This window comes from Mesoplodon densirostris, chromosome 8, assembly GCF_025265405.1.
Source record: "Mesoplodon densirostris isolate mMesDen1 chromosome 8, mMesDen1 primary haplotype, whole genome shotgun sequence".
NCBI lineage: Eukaryota > Metazoa > Chordata > Mammalia > Artiodactyla > Ziphiidae > Mesoplodon > Mesoplodon densirostris.
Genome location: NC_082668.1, coordinates 26,156,789 through 26,171,444, shown reverse-complemented (window position 1 = coordinate 26,171,444; position 14,656 = coordinate 26,156,789). Strand labels below are relative to the sequence as shown.

At 36.1% G+C, this 14,656-nt stretch overlaps 1 protein-coding gene across 1 annotated transcript in view; it reads right to left on the bottom strand.

Moving 5' to 3' along the window:
- Window positions 1–14,656, bottom strand: part of ERBB4 (erb-b2 receptor tyrosine kinase 4) — a 728,717-nt gene that overhangs the window by 170,341 nt on the left and 543,720 nt on the right. The gene's annotated exons all lie outside the window — the stretch shown is intronic.

The following is a 14,656-nucleotide window of genomic DNA, read 5'->3' as shown; positions in this document are numbered from 1 at the left end:
AATCCTAATTATACTGTAGATTTTTAACCTTTGATCTTTGGTTCTAGAGTCCAATAATCTGTACAAATGCACTTAATGTATAAGGTGGCTCAGTTACAAATAAGGAGATTCAAAGTTAACTCATTCATTATTGGTGTGGATTCAGACAGCATACACAGGTGTAATTTATAAATCATAAATATCATTATAAACAATTACAAACAGTATGCCTATTGTATATTTATGCAGAAAAATAAACATTTTAACAAGACATTTTGCTCCATAACTTTGCTTTCACTCAAATTTATTTCATTTTCAAAATTATAAGTGATGTTTATTCATAGAACCATAAAATTTGAGAGCTAGGCGAGATTGTACAAATTTGTGTACTCCAATTTTCTCGTTTCATGAAGTGAGAAAACAGTTCTAAACTCATTTTCATAATCATAAAGGCAGCTTTGCTTAATGGAGATAAAGTGTGGACATATGATGGTTATTTAGCACATCCTAAAGTTAGCCTTCAATCAATAGTTATTTTAAGTATCTTTAGTCCAATTTGAAACTGATATGACCTTATACACACACTCAGAGTGGGTGACACATCCATGGCAATTTATTATCAATCAGTTACTTATATGCAGGTATGAGATTTTTCATTGTACTATTCTTGAATATTTTTTGTAGCTTTGAAAAGTTTCAAACAAATACTTGAAGACAGAAAGCTATATTGAGCTTCTCTTTAAGACAGCATGGCAAATTGATATAAACATTTAGCTCCATTTCCTCTCAATTCTACCATTTTAACAACAAAGTAATTAATAAAAATCCAGAAACCAATAATCACAAGAAGAAATGAGGATGGAATGCTAAAAGTAAGAAGTGGGCTACTAGTAGTAATTGACTTAGCAAACATAAGAAATCTGAAGCCTAACTTAGTAGGGGGAAAACTGAAAAGAAATCCAATTTACCCCACTCGTTTACACACCAAAGGCTCAGTAGTGTTACACCACAAACCACTATACATACATGGAGAAGGAGGGACTGACTTCATCAGGATTTTTTCAAAGTCCATTTAGGATGCACTTAGACTACAGATCTCCTTCTCCCCTTCATCCTTAGGAGAGGCTAAACCAAAGGGACTGTGGACTGAATATCAGGCAATGGAAAGAGAAATACTCTGGTGAAAATAGTAAGATCATGTAAATTTATATATGGTGAAAGATGGGGCCATGCTCCAGTTTCTTCTCCCAAATGGAGCTATGATTTCAAACTTCTGGAAGTTTTGTTTAGACCTCAAATTCTACATCTAGCAAAATTTGAACCAAGTGAGTAAATATACAGACATATCTGTTCTTAAAAATAATTATCGGGGCTTCCCTGGTGGCGCAGTGGTTGAGAGTCCACCTGCCGATGCAGGGGACATGGGTTCGTGCCCCAGTCCGGGAAGATCCTACATGCCGTGGAGCAGCTGGGCCCATGAGCCATGGCCTCTGAGCCTGTGTATCTGGAGCCTGTGCTCCACAACGGGAGAGGCCACAACAGTGATAGGCCCGCATACCGCAAAAAAAAATTTAAAAAAAAATTTAAAAAATGATTATCTCACATTTCCTTTCTCTTTTAGATGTGCTCATTTAATAAAAGGTGGAAGGCAGTTAAAAAAGTACATTTAATTGAGGAAACAAGGAAACGACAGAAGGGATACTCCAGAATAAAAGCTATACAGAAGCCTGAGATAGTAGCCAGTCCAGACTGGAGTAGGACATATTGCTCTGGAAAAGATGATGCAAGAAGATGGAATTGATAGAAAACCTAATGAGTTTAAAATACATTAAGAGTATACATATTTTCCTAGCAGAATCTGAACAACAAATTAGTGACAGATATGCAGAAAACTAAGCAAAAGTAAAATAAAGAAATGAATTTGAGGTAAAACACAAGATACACACAAGAAAAGAAAATCATCATAATTACTATAAAGCAGTGGTCCCTAACATTTTTAGCACCAGGGATCATTTTCCTGGAAGAAAATTTTTCCATGGACCAGGGGCGGGCAGGGGGATGGCTCACGATGATTCAAGTGCATCACATTTATTGTGCACTTTATTATTATTATACTGTAATATATAATGAAATAATTATGCAACTCACCATAATGCAGAATCAGTGGGAGCCCTGAGCTTGTTTTCACTTGCCACTCAGTGACAGGGTTTTGATATGAGTCTGCAAGCAAGTGATTAACTCTAGTCTCTGTGCAGTCAAACCTCTCTGCTCATGATAATCTGTATTTGCAGCCACTCCCCAGCACTAACATCACTGCCTCAGCCCCACCTCTGATCATCAGCCATTAGATTCTCATAAGGAGCGTGCAACCCAGATCGCTCACCTGTGCAGTTCACAGTAGGGTTTGCACTCCTATGAGAATCTAATGCAGCCACTGACCTATCAGGAGGCAGAGCTCAGGCAGTTATGCGAGTGATGGGGAGCGGCTGTAAATACAGATGAAGCTTCGCTCGCTCACCTGCCACTCACTTCCTGCTGTGTGGCCTGGTTCCTAACAGGCCATAGACCACTACAAGTCTGTGGCCTGGGGGTTGGGGACATCTGCTATAAAGCACAGCTGCAGCTGGGAGTCGTTATATAAACATAACAACATAAACATGAAACATTAATATAAGCAAATATCATATGACTATATTGGACAATGAAGAAAAGGAAGATATATTTCTGCAAGGTGGTGATGGGGAAGAAGTGAAGTACATTCCTGTTGTTCACAATGAAAAGTTAGTATATGATGCATAAAACTGAAAAATCAAGAGTTGACTGTGTAAGCACATTATTTAGATAGAGAGTTAAGTAAAAGAAGAAATTGCTGAAAATTGAAAGCGATTACTTGGTCAGTGTAAAATGGGGGCAGGGAAGGAAAAGAGGATCACTAGTGACTGCTGTCTTTCACCATTATTAACCTTGTAGGACATTATTCACTTTTAACCTCCACTACTATTTGAGTAGTGTTGAATTCAGCTGAATCTAAAGATTATTCATAATTATGGGGTAAGTCTGACAGAGTATATAAATTTTTCTGGATCCAGCCAGGGTCTTATGTGAAATGTAACATTTTATTTTTTGAAGAAGAAAGTGTGAGGCAGTATGAATACATGTCCAGAGAAGGTAGAGATATAAGGCTAAACAGAAAAAATAAGCTGGTAAGGGGGTTTCAGCCTAACTCAAGGCACATTATTTTTGAGGCTTTTGTGGGAAGAACCTGAAATTGTTATTTTTCAGGTGGTTTCCAAGTAGATTAGGTCTTCCAATTCCTCCTTTCCCAGTAGCCCCAGGGAACCAGATGAGTCAGAGAACAAAGGAGAGCACCATTTTCTCTGCCTCTTTGCTGAGCCCACCACCACTGCAACACCTTGAGAACTGGCAGCCCAGGAACCACTGTCCTTACCTCCAGCAAGGACAGTGTTATCCTCAGGTGGTACCAGTCAAATGGTCCTGAGGTAGGACCTCTCAGTGGCTCAGAGAAAAGAGAAGCTCCACATGGAGACCAGAGCTGGTGAGAAAAGACACTGTAGATACTACAGGGTGACTGCAACTGGGAGACTGTTGTGTAAGATCATATGAGACAGGCAGCCCTTCCCAAACTATTTGGGAAGACTTCCACTGAAGTTGGGAGTTTCTGCACAATTAGCAAAGCTAGAAATTTGAATTATTGCTACTAATATGGCTCTATTTGGATCCATGAGGTGGAAACATTTTGGTTTTGCTTCCTGTATATTTCAGTCAACATTTGAAATAAAGCAAACTAATGTACTTATAAGGAGAGTGCAAATAGAAACGTTAGCCAAGTTGCATTATCTATTATTTAATGTAGTATTTTTATTAAATAATTAAATAGTAATTAACATTAATATTAAAAGCATAAACCAGAGGGTTCCTTCACTGAATTATGACATGCACACATATAAATATACACATAGACACCAACAAATAAGCAAAACATAATTAAATTAAATATCTAACTCAATCAAGTATCAAATTAGATATTTAATTAGATATTAAATATTAGATATCTGATTAAATTAAATGTATGCTAATTGCATTCTCTCTATTTCTATTCTGGTGGCTCTAGTTTTTCATGTCCATCAAATTGACCTAGGTTTATCATGATAAGGGTAGCTTTCCAAGCCCCACTCCCAGATAATCTGGTCTAGAAGTAAATCAGAATCTACATTTGTAGCAAGCTCCCTAGGAGAAATTACTGCAGGAAACATAGAACTTTGAGAACCCCTGGAACATCACCATCAAACGTATGTCTCTATCAGCCATTGCAAAGGAAATAACATGCAACAGTTGTTTGATCCTCATTGTAACTCTAGGAAGCAAAGAAGGCAGCCATTCTCAGCTGTAGCATAAGGAAACCAAGGCTGAGAAGAATTACCGCCCCAGGTCATATGATGTGTAGGCAGAAGGATCAGTGTTAAGACTCGGGTTTTCTGATTCTTAGTACAGTGCTATTTCTTAGAACAGTAAACATACTGTAATTTTAAAATTTCCATTCTATCAGCACTTCGAACTGTAGATGCTTATCTTATTAACAAGGAGACAGCACCAAACACCTGACTTTAGCCATACCTGCGTGAATAGGGTCAAATTATATTGATACTTTAGCTCCTGAGGAGCAACTCAAGAAACAGATTTGCACCTACAGGTAAACTGCCATCACTTACAATATGCTATTAGAAAAAGCCAAAGAAAATCTATTTCTCTGATTTCCTGTGAGTATTATTTGGTACAGGCCATTTCCTATGATATAGAACATGATGAAATTTAAGGTAAAAGAAAGATCTTAAGGTTATTTCAGGTCTTCTTTTCCAGGAAGAAATACATAAACAATTTTTTTTTCTTTTACAACTCAAGGAGTAATGATATTTCCATTCTAAATATGCATGTGAAAAGTTTACATCAGAAGAGTGTAAAAAAGTCCCATGAAAGTTCTCTTTTAAAAAATCTATTAGTAAGTCCTGGCAAAAAAAGCTGGGGTTGTATTAAGGAAAATTGCTCATCACACTACAAAGAGTATTTGAAACCAAACTGCAGAGTATTTGCATAACAGTTCTCCTTTTTTGAGAAAGAAAAGATGAACACGACGACACTAATTGTAGGTTTTATTTTTTCATAAAGGAAATAGCAGATGGCTTTTTTGGGAGATAGGGGAAGAAATAAAGAGAAGAGAATGTGGATTCATTTAGAGTGATGAGTAGGATGGAAAGGGAAAAAAATCAATATTTTAATAATGGAGTGTTAGGTTTCAATAAATTACTCTATGTTAAAATTAATAATGTCCTTTGTTACCTATCTCTGTGTGGGGCCTATGGAAGAAATTTTGGAATCTTTGCTGTTGTCACTAGAAAATGTCACCAAAGGCCACTGGAATACATACAAGTTGACAGGTATATTATCTATTTTTCCAGAAATGAAATTATTTTCTGTCTTTCTTTTCCCTTTTGCTTTACAAAATTTTTCTTGTAGGTGAATTAGATAGTTTTCTCATTGGACAGAGAGGAAGACTGTAACAGGTGCTACACTGAAAACTATAAAGCAGAAACATTTTTCTTTACAATGAGTTCTGGTTTCAATAAGCACATTTTTTTTAAACTATCAAGGGATGACCAGGGCATAGATAAAAAGCTCTGAAGCATGTGTGCCATTATTCTCTAGCCTATGCTATTTGTACTTCTATTTCATTCTGAAGGAAAGACATTTCTGTACAATAATAAAAGTGAGCAATACCATTTGTCACACTAAGGCATCATTTTGCCCAGCCTTCAGATGTTACACCTTGGCACTTAAGCTTGTTTTCTCACTCATGCTAATTAGTAATTTCACAAAAAAACCCCAAAAAACATATGGTCACTGAAAACTTATGGCCTACTCTGTTTCTGAAAAATGTTAACTTCAGCCAAACTTTCACTGTTTCATTATGTCTATGAACCATTAATTCAATACCCTCCAGCTGAAAATGGGGAAAATCTCATTGCATCAGGGATAAGGAATATAAAAAAAAGGGGTACAGAGAGAAAGAAAGGATAAACAATTAACACAGGCATATAAAATTGTGCTTAATGAAACTGTTAGCAGAATTATGAATGCTTAAAACAAATGTCTCTTCTAAAGATAGCAGGGGTGATGATGATGAAGAACAAAGGAGATAATAGTGATGGCAGTGATGAAAAATGAGATAAAGTTATTGGTCCATAATAATGTTTTACAAATCTGTTTTGCTGCAGATGGTACCCAGATAATAAAATTAATGAAATATGCATCTGTTCCCTCATGTCTAGAGTAAATAATAATTTACTAGTGCAAGTAGGTGAGCAGTAATTAGACTGAATTAATATGCCATCAGTTTAAGTGTGTCTACATTGCTCAGTGGCACTCCTTTCCAATCCCTGGTATCATTTTTGTGAACTTGAACAATCAAATTAGGATCCTTCTAACTTTGGGAGTCAGCAGTTTTCCATCTCCGTTCTCCATCATTCACCCATTTGCTGGCTGAATTTTAGATCTACATATTACTTAACAATGCTACACAATTAAGACCTTTGTGAATAATTTTATACAAGGTAGAATTTTACTTTCTGACTGTGTTTTCTATCTTCCCCTTACCCCTAGTTATACTGAATTTCCCTCTATCCTTATTATATTTTCCTATCCTATGGTATACATTTATTCACTTAAAATATTTATTGAGGACCTGCTATGTGCCTAGCACTGTGATTGAAGCTTCTCTATCCTCATGAAGTTTTCATTCTCCTGGGAGAGGCAACCAATATACAGGAAAACCAAATAAATATAAAACAGATGTATAAATTGCATTAAGGGTTATGAAGAAAATAGTATTGCAATAGATAATAAAATGGTGGTGGCAGAGCTACTTTAGATAAGGGTAGTCAAAAAATGTGCCCTGAGATAAGAATTATGAGAAGTCAGATAGACAAATATGAAGAAAGAGACTAAGAGCTTGGCAAATTCTGGAAGCTCTGAGAATACCTATGTCTGGAATTTAGGAAGGGCTCCAATGGCATGAGATAAGATTGGAAATGTAGGTAGGGGCCAGACCATGAAAGACCTCTAAGTCACGGAAAGAAGACTGGATTTATTTTTAATAATTTAATTTTTTAATGACTGCTTTCTGTTCTGCTTCACTTATCTCTCTCTTAGCCTGAACTCCAATGTTAACTATTATAATAAAGTATTTACCACCATCCTATAAGTTTTCCCTCTGATATTCCCATTTTGACACCCCTTGGCCAAAGACAACTCTCACCATTTGAATTCTCAAACTTTCCAATGTTGTTAGAGAAAAGCATAGATTATGGAGATTTGTCAAATCTCCTGACTTGATCCTCCAAAAATAGCCCTTGGTTTTAGTTTTTAATTTCTTATTGACTCTTTATTACATTTATTATGACCTGTATCTCTGAGCAGGGAAAAAACAAAACCAAACAAACAAACAAAAAAACACTTTCTACTTTTCACAACATTTACTCTGTAAAATGTGCTCTTGACATCTTTCCACTGTGTTCCTTTGGATAATTTTACCTTTGTTTATCTCTAGTATGACTTTATCTTCACTCCATATTGGCACATTCACTGTACCTACAAATATATTTAGATGTCCTATATTCTAAAAATGAAAGTTCCTTCAATTTTTCCACTTCACTACTTTGAGAATATTTTCTATTCTCATTGGCTATTTCTTCATTTTATAGTCCTTCGCTCCTTAGCGGTCTAGTTTTTCTGCAACATTCCTGCATTCTAACTATTCAAAGTACTCTTGAAAAAGTCACCAGTAACCTCCTTATCTCTAGTCAACAGGTTATTCCCTCATTCTTAAGATTTTCCTGAGACTCTGCATGCTTTTATCTCACTGACCACCATCCTCTTTTGAAAATCTCTCTGTAATTGGTGATAGCATTTTATTCTATCCTGAATCTTCAGTCTCTCTGAGTATTCTTATTACAGGTATTGGCACCTGCTTTTCCCTCCCATAACTTAAATGTGGAAATGCCATCATAGCTTTGTCCCTAATATTCTTTGCTTTCATCTGTAACCTCTTGCATCCTTATATCTTATAACTAAGAAATATGACAGAGTTATCAGAAACACATGGAGTCAACTGCAGAATTATGTGGTTTCTCAGGTTTAATAACATTGATATTTAAAATATGGAAAGCAAAATCCAGCATGACCATATCCAAAATATCTGTGCAAAATATCTGTCAAAATATCCAGACATGAGAATTATGCTGTGCCCATATTCCAACCATTCTTTTCAACTCCTATAATTTCAACTGTCATCTCTGAGCAGAAACTAATAGGTCTTTATATAGGTTTAGTTCCACTATTCCATTTTTATTTGACTTATTTGTTAAATGTCCACCATCTCTAATGTTTTCTCTGAGAGTAATAATATTAGCTGATAATGTTATCAAACTCTTGTAGAGTGTATGGCTCTTAGTAAGGGGGCAATGCAGTTTTATTAATAAATAAACAGAAACTGTATTATAATCCCCCCTCCCATCCTACCTCATTTCAGGAATCAACACATATTCCAAGTGCCTTCTGGTCATCCTGATACAGATAAACTACTGGATATCAAATTTAAGACACAAAGTAAACTTCTTGATAAAAGCTTGTCTGCTAACTTTACCAATTTTGTAAATGTCAGAAACATTTTCTAATTTGGATTTTAAACCTTGGATTCATATTTGGCATTGTCTTTTCTAATGTTTTTCATTCCACTCCATATCTAACATTGGGTCAAGTCCCATTTATTATTTATTTCAGTGTAGCTCAAATCTGTATCCTTCCATGTTTCTTTTTTTTTTATATATACAGCAGGTTCTTATTAGTCATCAATTTTACACACATCAGTGTATGCATGTCAATCTCAGTCACCCAATTCATCACACCACCAGCACCACACACCCCGAGGCTTTCCCGCTTTGGTGTCCTTACGTTTGTTCTCTACATCTGTGTCTCAATTTCTGACTTGAAAACCAGTTCATCTGTACCATTTTTCTAGGTTCCACATATGTGTTAATATATGATATTTGTTTTCCTCTTTCTGACTTACTTCACTCTGTATGAAACATTTTAGATCCATCTACATCTCAACAAATGATGCAATTTCATTCCTTTTTATTGCTGAGTAATATTCCATTGTATATATATATACCACTTCTTTATCCATTCGTCTGTTGATGGGCATTTAGGCTGCTTCCATGATCTGGCTATTGTAAATAGTGCTGTAATGAACATTTTGATACATGACTCTTATTGAATTATGGTTTTCTCAGGGTATATGCCCAAGTAGTGGGATTGCTGGGTCACATGGTAATTCTATTTTCAGTTTTTTAAGGATCCTCCATACTGTTCTCCATAGTGGCTGTATCAATTTACATAAACACCAACAATGCAAGAGGGTTCCCTTTTCTCCACACCATCTCCAGCATTTGTTGTTTGTAGATTTCCCAATGATGCCCATTCAAACAGGTGTGAGGTGATACCTCATTGTAGTTTTGATTTGCATTTCTCTAATAATTAATGATGTTGAGCATCTTTCCATGTGCCTCTTGGCCATCTGTATGTCTTCTTTGGAGAAATGTCTATTTAGGTCTTCTGCCCTGGACTGGGTTGTTTGTTATTTTAATATTGAGCTGCATGAGCTGTTTATGTACTTTGGAGATTATTCCTTTGTCCATTGATTTGCTTACAAATATTTTCTCCCATTCTGAGGGTTGTCTTTTCATCTTCTTTATGGTTTCCTTTGCTGTGCAAAAGCTTTGAAGTTTCATTAGGTCCCATTTGTTTATTTTTGTTTTTATTTCCATTACTCTAGGAGGTGGATCAAAAAAGCTCTTGCTGTGATTTATGTCAAAGAGTGTTTTACCTATGTTTTCCTCTAAGACTTTTATAGTGTCTGGTCTACATTTAGGTCTCGAATCCATTTTGAGTTTATATTTTTGTATGGTGTTAGGGAGTGTTCTAATTTCATTCCTTTACATGCAGCTGTCCAGTTTTCCCAGCATCACTTATGGAAGAGACAGTCTTTTCTCCATTGTATATCCTTGCCTCCTTTGTCATAGATTAGTTGACCATAGGTGTGTGGGTTTATCTCTGGGCTTTCTATCTTGTTCCATTGATCTATATTTCTGTTTTTGTGCTGGTACCATATTATCTTGATTACTGTAGCTTTGAAGTATAGTCTGAAGTCAGGGAGTCTGATTCCTCCAGCTCCGTTTTATTTTCCACCAAGACTGCTTTTGTTATTCAGGGTCTTTTGTGGCTGCATATAAATTTTAAGTTTTTTGGTTCTAGTTCCATAAAAAATGCCATTGGTAATTTGATAAGGATTGCATTGAATCTGTAGATTGCTTTGGGTAGTATAGTCATTTTCACAATATTGATTCTTCCAATCCAAGAACATGGTATATCTCTCCATCTGTTGGTATCATCTTTAATTTCTTTCATCAGTGTCTTATAGTTTTCTGCATACAGGTCTTTTGTCTCCCTAACTAGGTTTATTCCTAGGTATTTTATTCTTTTTGTTGCAATGGTAAATGGGAGTGTTTCCATAATTTCTCATTCAGATTTTTCATCATTAGTGTATAGGAATGCAAGAGATTTTTGTGCATTACTTTTGTATCCTGAAACTTTACAAAATTAATTGATTAGCTCTAGGAGTTTCCTGGTAGCATTTTTAGGATTCTCTATGTATAGTATCATGTCATCTGCAAACAGTGACAGTTTTACTTCTTCTTTTCCAATTTGTATTCCTTTTATTTCTTTTTCTTCTCTGATTGCCAGGCTAGGACTTCCAAAACTATGTTGAATAACAGTGGTGAGAGTGGACATCCTTGTCTTGTTTCTGATATTAGAGGAAATGCTTTCAGTTTTTCTCCATTGAGAATGATGTTTGCTGTGGGTTTGTCATATGTGGCCTTTATTATGTTGAGGTAGGTTCCCTCTATGCCCACTTTCTGGAGAGTTTTTATCATAAATGGGTGTTGAATTTTGTCAAAAGCTTTTTCTGCCTCTATTGAGATGATCATATGGTTTTTATTTTTCAATTTGTTAATATGATGTATCACATTGATTGATATGTGTATTTTGAAGAATCCTTGCATCCCTGGGAGAAATCCCACTTGATCATGGTGTATGATCCTTTTAATGTGTTGTTAGATTCCGTTTGCTAGTATTTTGTTGAGGATTTTTGCATCTATGTTCATTAATGATATTGGTCTGTAGTTTTCTTTTTTTGAAGTATCTTTGCCTGGTTTTGGAATCAGGGTGATGGTGGCCTCATAGAATGAGTTTGGGAGTGTTCCTTCCTCTGCAATTTTTTGGAAGAGTTTGAGAAGGATGGGTGTTATCTCTTCTCTAAATGCTTGATAGAATTCACCTGTGAAGCCATCTGGTCCTGGACTTTTGTTTGTTGGAAGATTTTTAATCACAGTTTCAATTTCATTACTTGTGATTGGTCTGTTCATATTTTCTATTTCTTCCTGTTTCTGTCTTGGAAGGTTATACCTTTGTAAGAATTTGTCCTTTTCTTTCAGGTTGTCCATTTTATTGGCATAGAGTTGCTTGTAGTAGTCTCTTAGGATGCTTTGTATTTCTGTGGTGTCTGCTGTAACTTCTCCTTTTTAATTTCTAATTTTATTGATTTGAGTCCTCTCCCTTTTTTCTTGATGAGTCTGGCTAATGGTTTATCATTTTTGTTTATCTTCTCAAAGAAACAGCTTTGAGTTTTATTGATCTTTGCTATTGCTTTCTTTGTTTTTATTTCATTTATTTCTGCTCTGATATTTATGATTTCTTTCCTTCTGCTAACTTTAGATTTAGTTTGTTCTTCTTTGTCTAGCTCCTTTAGGTGCAAGGTTACATATTTGTGTGAGATTTTTCTTATTTCTTGATGTATGCTTGTACAGGTATAAACTTCCCTCTTAGAGCTGCTTTTGCTACATCCTATATGTTTTGGATCATTGTGTTTTCATTGCCATTTCTCTCGAGGTATCTTTTTATTTCCTCTTTTATTTCTTCAGTGATCCCTTGGTTATTTCATAATGTATTGTTTAGCCTCTATGTGTTTGTTTTTTTTCCCCCTGTAATTCATTTCTAATCTTATAGTGCTGATGTCAGAAGAGATGCTTGATATGATTTCAGTCTTCTTAAATTTATTGAGGCTTGATTTGTGACCCAAGATGTGATCTATCCTGGAGAATGTTCTGTGTGCACTTGAAAAGAAAGTGTAATCTGCTGTTTTTGGATGGAATGTTCTATAAATATCAATGAAATCTATTTGGTCTATTGTGTCATTTAAAGCTTCTGTTTCCTTATTTATTTTCATTTTGGATGATCTGTCCATTGGTGTAAGTGAGGTGTTAAAGTCCCCCACTATTATTATGTTACTGTTGATTCCCTCTTTTATAGGTGTTAGCAGTTGCCTTACGTATTGTGGTGCTCCTGTGTTGGGTCCATATATATTTAGAATTGCTTTATCTTCTTCTTGGATTGATCCCTTGATTATTATGTAGTGTCCTTACTTGTCCTTTGTAACATTCTTTATTTTAAAGTGTATTTTATCTGATATGAGTATTGCTACTCCAGCTTTCTTTTGATTTCCATTTGCATGGAATATCTTTTTCCATTCCCTCACTTTCAGTCTGTATGTGTCCCTAGGTCTGAAGTGGGTCTCTTGTGGGCAGCATATATATGGGTCTTGTTTTGTATCCATTCAGCAAGCCTGTTACTTTTGGTTGGAGCATTTAATCCATTCACGTTTAAGGTTATTATCGATATGTATGTTCCTATGACCATTTCTTAATTGTTTTGGGTTTGTTTTTGTAGGTCCTTTTCTTCTCCTGTGTTTCCCACTTAGAGAAGTTCCTTTAGCATTTGTTGTAGAGCTGGTTTGGTGGTGCTGAATTCTCTTAGCTTTTGCTTGTCTGTAAAGCTTTTGATTTCTTCATCAAATTCTGAATGAGATCCTTGCCAATTAGAGTAATCTTGGTTGTAGTTTCTTCCTTTTCATTATTTTAAGTATATCATGCCACTCCCTTCTGGCTTGCAGAATTTCTGCTGAGTAATTAGCTGTTACCCTTATGGGAGTTCCTTTGTATGTTATTTGTCATTTTTCCCTTGTTGCTTCCAATAATTTTTCTTAGTCTTTAATTTTTGCCAATTTGATTATTATGTGTCTCAGTGTGTTTCCCCTTGGGTTTATCCTGCATGGGACTCTCTGTGCTTCCTGGACTTGGGTGGCTATTTCCTTTCCCATGTTAGGGACATTTTCAACTATAATCTCTTCAAATATTTTCTCAGGTCCTCTCTCTCCTCCTTCTGGGACCCCTATAATGTGAATGGTGTTGCACTTGATGTTGTCGCACTTGATGTTGTCCCAGAGGTCTCTTAGGCTGTCTTCATTTCTTTTCATTCTTTTTTTCTTTATTCTGTTCCGCAGCAGTGAATTCCACCATTCTGTCTTCCAGGTCACTTATCCGTTCTTCTGCCTCAGTTATTCTGCTCTTGATTCCTTCTAGTGTACTTTTCATTTCAGTTATTGTATTGTTCATCTATGTTTGTTTGTTCTTGGATTCTTCTAGGTCTTGTTAAACATTTCTTGCATCTTCTCAATTGTTGCCTCCATTCTTTTTCTGAGATCCTGGATCATCTTCACTGTCATTATTCTGAATTCTTTTTCTGGAAGGTTGCCTATCTCCATTTATTTGTTTTTCTGGGGTTTTATCTTGTTCCTTCATCTGGTACATAGCCCTCTGCCTTTTCATTTTGTGTATATTTCCATGACTGTCGTTTCTGTTCCACAGGCTGCAGGACTGTAATTCTTCTTGCTTCTGCTCTCTGCCCTCTGCTAGTGTTGCGGGGGCCTCCTGCAGGGGCAGAGGGTGGCTGTGGCTCACCGTGGGGACAAGGATGCTGGCAGCAGAAGTTCTGGGAAGTACTCCTTGGTGTGAGCCCTCCAGTCCACCATTAGCCCCACCAAAGAGACTGTCCTTTCCATGTACTTTTAACTTGACTCCTAGTTAAGTTCAGACTCACATTGCTGCTGTAAAAAGAATGTTGATTTTTCCATTAACTCCTGTGTGTTTTTGCTGTAACTTACAAAAAAAATCATTGGCATTTTTTTGGAGTCCTTCATAGATACCCTTAGCCTTGCATGTACTCAATTAACATTTGTTGAGTTAAATTTAATATGTCAAAAAATGCAACACATTCTGTAATAAAGAAGGTTAGTTTATACTCCCAGTTATGATGCTAGTGATCTGTGGGATTAACCTGCATATTTCTCTTTGCGCCTCCAGAGCCATTCTCCATCCTTCTCCACTTTGCCATGTGCCCAGCAAAACTGACCCAAATGGATGACAACAGGCTACCTTTTCTCTGTATTGGTTTCATTTGCATTCAGCCAATAAAAATAAGCAGCAGAAGACTAAAGAGAGAAGCGAGTGAGGTTGGTATTTATCCCTCACCCCTCACTTCCCTGAAACCCTCTACAAGTCACAGTGGTAATCTTTCTCTTGCTCCTTCAGGTCTAGCAGTTCTGTTACTAGTCTCGAGACACTTCAACAATCTATGCTGGTGTTCCTCA